Here is a 6,018-nt window from a genome sequence, read left to right as displayed (position 1 = left end):
ATCTCGGTGGTCGGGCGTAAAAGTGGTCGGGAGGGCGCAAAGCGGTGCTTTCCCTAAAGCCGTCTTGTCACCGCGCATGCGCTGCTCCCCAAGACTCCGGTCCTCTGCTAAGAAGGGCGAGAAAAGCGCCTTCCAAAGGCTTCACGGAGACGCTCCGGTTGTTTTAAAGAGCCAAACAAATGAGTGCCTCTATCGATCGATGTACACAAGCATTTATTTACATGTACACACACACACACACACACACATATACATGGATGCACATAATGTACATACATCTATAGATTAGCCAGATAGATACATGTGTACACACATACACACGTGTGTTGGTTGTTGTGGGCTTTCCGGGCTGTGGCCATGGTCTGGTAGAAGTGTGTGTATATATGCATATGTGTATCTATACACACATATATACATGATGTAGATTATTTGTCCATATATACATACATATGTATCCATGTACAGACAAACATGTATATATATGGATGTGCACAGAATCATAGGCTGATTCCGCATGGGCCAAAAACAGCAGCGTGAAAACGGTGTGAAAATGGTGTAAAGGGGTTTAAAATGGTCTAAAAGGGTTTATACTGTTTTCACACCGCTGTTTTTGGCCCATGCGGAATCACCCATAGAGTTGGAAGAGACCCCAAGGGCCCTGCAAGGCCCAGCAGCGCCCCACCTTTCAGCGCTCCAGGGCCTCGGAAGTCGCCGGCTGGGAGAAGCGAAGCCACTTTACATGCAGCAACCAAACTAGCCTGCCCCACTGGAACCGGCAGTATTAAGCCAACGCACCAATCTTTTTGTCCCTCTTGAGCCGCCGTCGTTCCTCCTCCGCAAGTGCTCTGAAAACAACGTCATCTCCCTGCGCTCGGAAGTTGGGAGAAGGCGGCGTGGCGCGCGTGGGTACGGCTTCTCAGCTGCGAGGAACTGAAGGTGAGCGGTTGTTATTATTTATTTATTATGATTGAAAACGAGCGTCGCCGTCTCCTGACGGGCCGCTCCTTCCGCGGCGCTCCTGCTCTGTCCCCGCTGAGCATTCACACGTGACGTTTTCGTTCGCCCCTGCCAGGCTTGGCTCTATCGTTTGAGAGTATGCCTGATGACGCTTAGGGTTGCCAGCCTATCTGTGGTATTTATAGTCTGCCTTACTTCCTGGGACTCACTGAATAAGTGGATCTGATCGATGGAGCAAGATATCCAATGGGCAATACAATAGGATTTGATTTGGAGAAATCTGGAAACCAGTCGGGGTGAAGCACAGCATAAAGTATGAATACAGCATGTTATCAACTAGCCAGTAGTAACCTACTTAAGCAACAGAAAGTACTAACAGCACATGATGGTATAGTCTACAGTCCCTAACCCTTTATTCTAATTCCTTCTGAGCTCTGTTGTTACAATGTGATCTAAATTCCTGCACAAAAAAAGCCCAATTGAATAATTCAGTTTTTCACGGTATACCGAAAGTTAGGAGGGCTTTCTGAGTTGGGAAATTTCTGAGTTGAGAAGTTCCCAGAGGTTTAGGTAGTTGGGCAAGGTTTGAGGAGGGGAGGGGCTCAACTACAGAGTCCACCCTGCAGAGCTGTCATTTTCTCTGCAGGAACTGATTTCTGTTGCCTGGAGATCAGTTGTAATTCTTGGAGATCTCCAGTCCACAGCTGGAGGTTGGCAAGCCTACTTGAGGATCTGCAGCTTCTCAGTTCTGCGAATAATAGGAACAATTTCCCTTTAGGATAGAAGCTAATCAAGTCTCAGGGTTTCCAGCTCAGGATTGGGAAATACCTGTAGATTTTAAGGGAGGCGCTTGAGGAGGGGAGGGACTTCAGAAAGGTATAATGCCATAGAGTCCAGCTTCTAACTCCATTTCATCTAGGTGAATTGATTTCTGTAGTCTACAGATCAGTTATAATTGCAGAGATTGGGTACCCTACTATCAATGAACACATTTCTTTCTTGAGGTGCATCAGTAAGGTGGATTCGATCTCAGAGTTTTAGACTTTAACAGATTTATTGCCAGAGAAGCTTGGGTGGATGCAGCAAATAAGGTTACACTGTGAGAAATATCCCGATGCTCAGCCATGTTAGCTGTAGCAGCAAAGTAACAGAGGCGTCCAGGGCTCCTTAGAGACTTAATAGAATTTGCCGCAATATAAATTTCAGTGAAACATAACTACCTTCATCAGATGCATGATGGCTCCATTAGGATCTCTTTGTTTGTTTCACTGCTGCAGGGTGCCAAAGGTAGCGCCCTGCACTTATTGTGACCGGAGACGCTGTACTCTAGCCGTATGGAACAGAAATGCATCAGTAAATGCATCTAACACAGTGTTTCCCAACCTTTTTGAGGTCAGGGTACCCTTGACCTCACTCTTCATATCTCACGGTACCCCTGCCGCCACCCTCCACCTTCCCCTCCCATTGCCCCTGCTTGCCACACCCCCACCTTCCCCTCCCAGGGTGAAGGGTAGCACTGGGGGTGGGGGTGGCTGCTGACCTTGTGGCAGGCCCTGCCCCATGGGCCAGCTCCATGTCCTTGCTGGCGCCAGTGGGAGACACCACAAAAATGATGGGGGGCGGTAGTGTTGCCGCAGTACCCCTTGGACATGCTCATGGCACCCTAGGGTACCACTGAACCCTGGTTGAGAATGGCTGATCTAACATTAAGTGCTGTGGTTCCCAAACATTTTCTGGCCCCTATCCGCCTTTTTTCCATAAGCTCCTATCCAGTGCACCCTACCCTATAAATAACATTAGTCAGAACAGTGATTTACACAACCCGCTAAGAAAAATCATAACAATATTCAAATTGCAACAATTGATTGAACACTTATTCAAAATTCAGTTAAAACTTTTGCATAGGGATATAGCAGGGCATGGTTGACTCTTAATAGTATATATAATATTGGAAGATTCGCAAATGAATGCACCTGAGATGGTGTCGCTGCTGGCGTTAGATCCAGTGATTGTGTTGTCAACATGCATACATGTGTGTGTAAAGTACAGGCAAGTCACAGCTGAATTATGGTAACTCCACATTGTTTTCAAGGCAAGAGATGCTGAGAAGTGGTTTACCATTGCCTGTCTCCTCATGGACGAAGAGAATTCTGAGAGAACTGTGACTGACCCACACCAGGTGGCTGTTGTGGGTTTCCGGGCTGTGTGGCCATGCTGTGGTAGCACACCACAGCCACACAGCCTGGAAAACCCACAACAGCCAGTTGATTCTGCCCGTGAAAGCCTTGTATAATATGTCACCCAGCAGGCTTCATGCAGAGGAGTGGGGAATTGAACCTGGTTGTCCAGATTAGAGTCTGTTGCTCTTAACTACAACACTACACTGGCTTACCTTTCATATTAGAGGCAAAGCTAGCATATTGGTTTATTGTAGGCCTACCAGTGGTGGCGAACCTTTGGCACTCCAGATGTTATGGACTACAATTCCCATCAGGTCCTTCCAGCATGGCCAATTGGCCATGTTGGCAGAATGATAAGAATTATGAATCCATAACATCTAATTTTGCCAAGGACTCACTCCCTACAACCCTAGTCCACATTAAGCCCATATTAGTTATTGCATTACCATGAGACATTGTTTTGCTTGCATTGGGGGGGCTGTCTACAGGGGAAGAATCAGGCACAGTCCTGCTTGACTAATGTCTGAACATGGAATATTGGTTTGCATCATAGGTTGTAGGTCATTAATAATGTATTGAACTGGAAAAAAGCCTTGAACAAATTGTTTTGGCATCTGAGTTGCTACTAGACTTGAATCTTGTTACACTATTCCAGACTTAACATGACTACCTAGCTAGCTGAAACTAACTCTGTGATAGTTAGCCTATCTATCCCCTTTACTATATAGACCAGTGGTGGCGAACCTTTGGCACTCCAGATGTTATGGACTACAATTCCCATCAGCCCCTGCCAGCATGGCCAATTGGCCATGCTGGCAGGGGCTGATGGGAAGTGTAATTCTTATCATCTGGAGTCTCAAGTCACTCCTCTATGAACTCTCGAACTCTTTGAATTTGTCTCTCTTTTTTAAGGATTTGAAAAGGGGGAGATGTTTGAATAGATGGCATCGTAGACGCTAGGGTTTAGTATAACAAAGAGATAATGTCACTTTATCAGCGAGTTACACCATTTTGAGCCTGTTTACATCAATGGGACTTAGAAGGATGCAAGCTTGTTTAGGACTGCACAGTTAAAATGCTGGTCCTAATCCTGCAAAAATCTCTTCTGCCATGGAAGATTATCAGATGACCTTAGGTCAGTCATCAGTTTCAAACCATCCTCTCTTGCAAGGTTGTTGTGAGGATAAAATGGAGGAGAGGAGAATGATGTAAATCGCTTTGGGGAGAATAGCGGGGGTATAAAATAAACAAATAAATAAATGAGTTTGTTTACATTCTGTCCATAATAGCAGTCCCCTTGCACCGTGAGAGAAAGGCCTGGGATCCCCACCCATATTTAAGAACTGTAGTAATGCACCGCTGACCCAGCAGCACCGTGGTAGAACGTTGGCACACCAGCGGACCTACGGCCTTCTGGTCGCACCGCACCCCCACTCCTCATCCCCCTATGAGTCACGGGTCATGAACTGTCTGGCTCCAGCTTCACGAGGCGCCAGAGGACAATGGTCTTGCCCCAGGTGAGGGATTGAGGCTCCAGGCACCAGCTTTACGCCTCTCCATGACGTGAGCCAGGTGAGATCATGCATCGCTATGATGATCTCCAGGTCTCCCGGGTCTCCCCAGCTCATCTCCCTACCGCACCTCCTTTTAGCGCCACAATGAGGCCTCCTAATAAAGGTGCCAGAGACCAGCACAGGGCAGAGTTGTCAGGATGCAAGGGATCCCGCTTCCTTGTTGCTGACGCCTGCACCAGATGGAACCTCCCTCCCGTCTGCGCCTATTCCTTAGCGGCGACTCACGCGGGATGACTACAAGCTAGTGCCGAAACCGGAATCTCAGAACCTCCCACCCCTGCTCACGTGCGCTTCGGGAAGGGGCGCGATACATACCGAGAAGTCCGGCTGGATCGAGCGATCCAGGGGACTCACCCGTTTGATGTCGCCTCGTCCTCTGGATCGGCAGCCCAGAGACATCGTCGGCCCTAGGACCTCTCTCGTCCGGCCGGAACACCCGGTGAGTATGGGGAGCTTGCAAAAAGCGGGGCTTGCGGCAAGCATGCGTTGGCGAACTGAAAGCTGCTTAGCGAAATGCGGCAGGAGTCCCGGTGAAGAGAAGGAGCTGCGCCAAAATTGGTTGAGGAGATTGAAGCTCAATGTCCATGGTAAAATTCCAGAGGGGGGACATTGGAATCCCTTAAGGACTGGGGAAAACATCGAGCGACTCTTCTAGCACAGAACCTGTGGCGCCACGATGTCACTGCTACTGGCGTGGAGACAATGTTATGTAAGCCATCAGCCTGCAGACCTATGGCTCCCTTACGTGAGCCGCCCCTCCTTCGATCTTTCACCTTCAATTTCCAACCCGAGATTTTCTCTATCCGCTAAATTGGGCGCTTCGTCCTCCTTTTGCCCCTGCTCATACCAAGCCCATTTCACAATTCTCCAGCGGCTCAGCCGCTACTCTACTGCTCGCCGCCTTCATTTTCCGAAGCCACGCACCTCCGTCAGCCGCGTATAATGGCCTTGGCGGGTTTCAAAACTCTACGCCCAGGCGTGGTAGCCCGCGATCTGCAAAGGAAAGAAGCCCTGGCGGAAGGCGATGCCGATATTCTCGCGTATTGCGCCCTCATTCATCCACAGATACCGAGGGGATGGCATTGTTCAAGTGGGTTGTCGAAGTACCGCCCCTTGAAACTATGGCATCACTCACTGGAAGCTCCATAAGCGATGCGGGGCGTAAAGAGCCACTAGCCCTACTCGTGAGAGGCATGCTGGAGGCAATCGCGAGGGGAATCACCTAATGGTTCCGGTTGACTGGAAGACCACCTTTCGCTGTGCTCACAGAGCCCTGCACAATTTGTGATCTGGGAAGCGAAGTTCCG

At 48.9% G+C, this 6,018-nt stretch overlaps 1 protein-coding gene across 2 annotated transcripts in view; it reads left to right on the top strand.

Moving 5' to 3' along the window:
• Positions 1 to 855: 855 nt before the first annotated feature.
• Positions 856 to 6,018, top strand: part of ESF1 (ESF1 nucleolar pre-rRNA processing protein homolog) — a 97,167-nt gene continuing 92,004 nt past the window's right edge. Inside the window, exon 1 of one of the 2 annotated variants that reach the window (XM_048501294.1) lies at positions 856 to 936. The gene's annotated coding sequence lies outside the window, so the exon portion shown is untranslated. The remainder of the gene's footprint in view (positions 937 to 6,018) is intronic. The other variant, XM_048501284.1, reaches the window with a different exon arrangement.

The sequence above is a fragment of the Sphaerodactylus townsendi genome, linkage group LG01 (genome assembly GCF_021028975.2).
Source record: "Sphaerodactylus townsendi isolate TG3544 linkage group LG01, MPM_Stown_v2.3, whole genome shotgun sequence".
Taxonomy (NCBI): domain Eukaryota; kingdom Metazoa; phylum Chordata; class Lepidosauria; order Squamata; family Sphaerodactylidae; genus Sphaerodactylus; species Sphaerodactylus townsendi.
The sequence above is the reverse complement of the archived record's forward strand: the minus strand, read 5'-3'. Positions and strand labels throughout refer to the sequence as shown.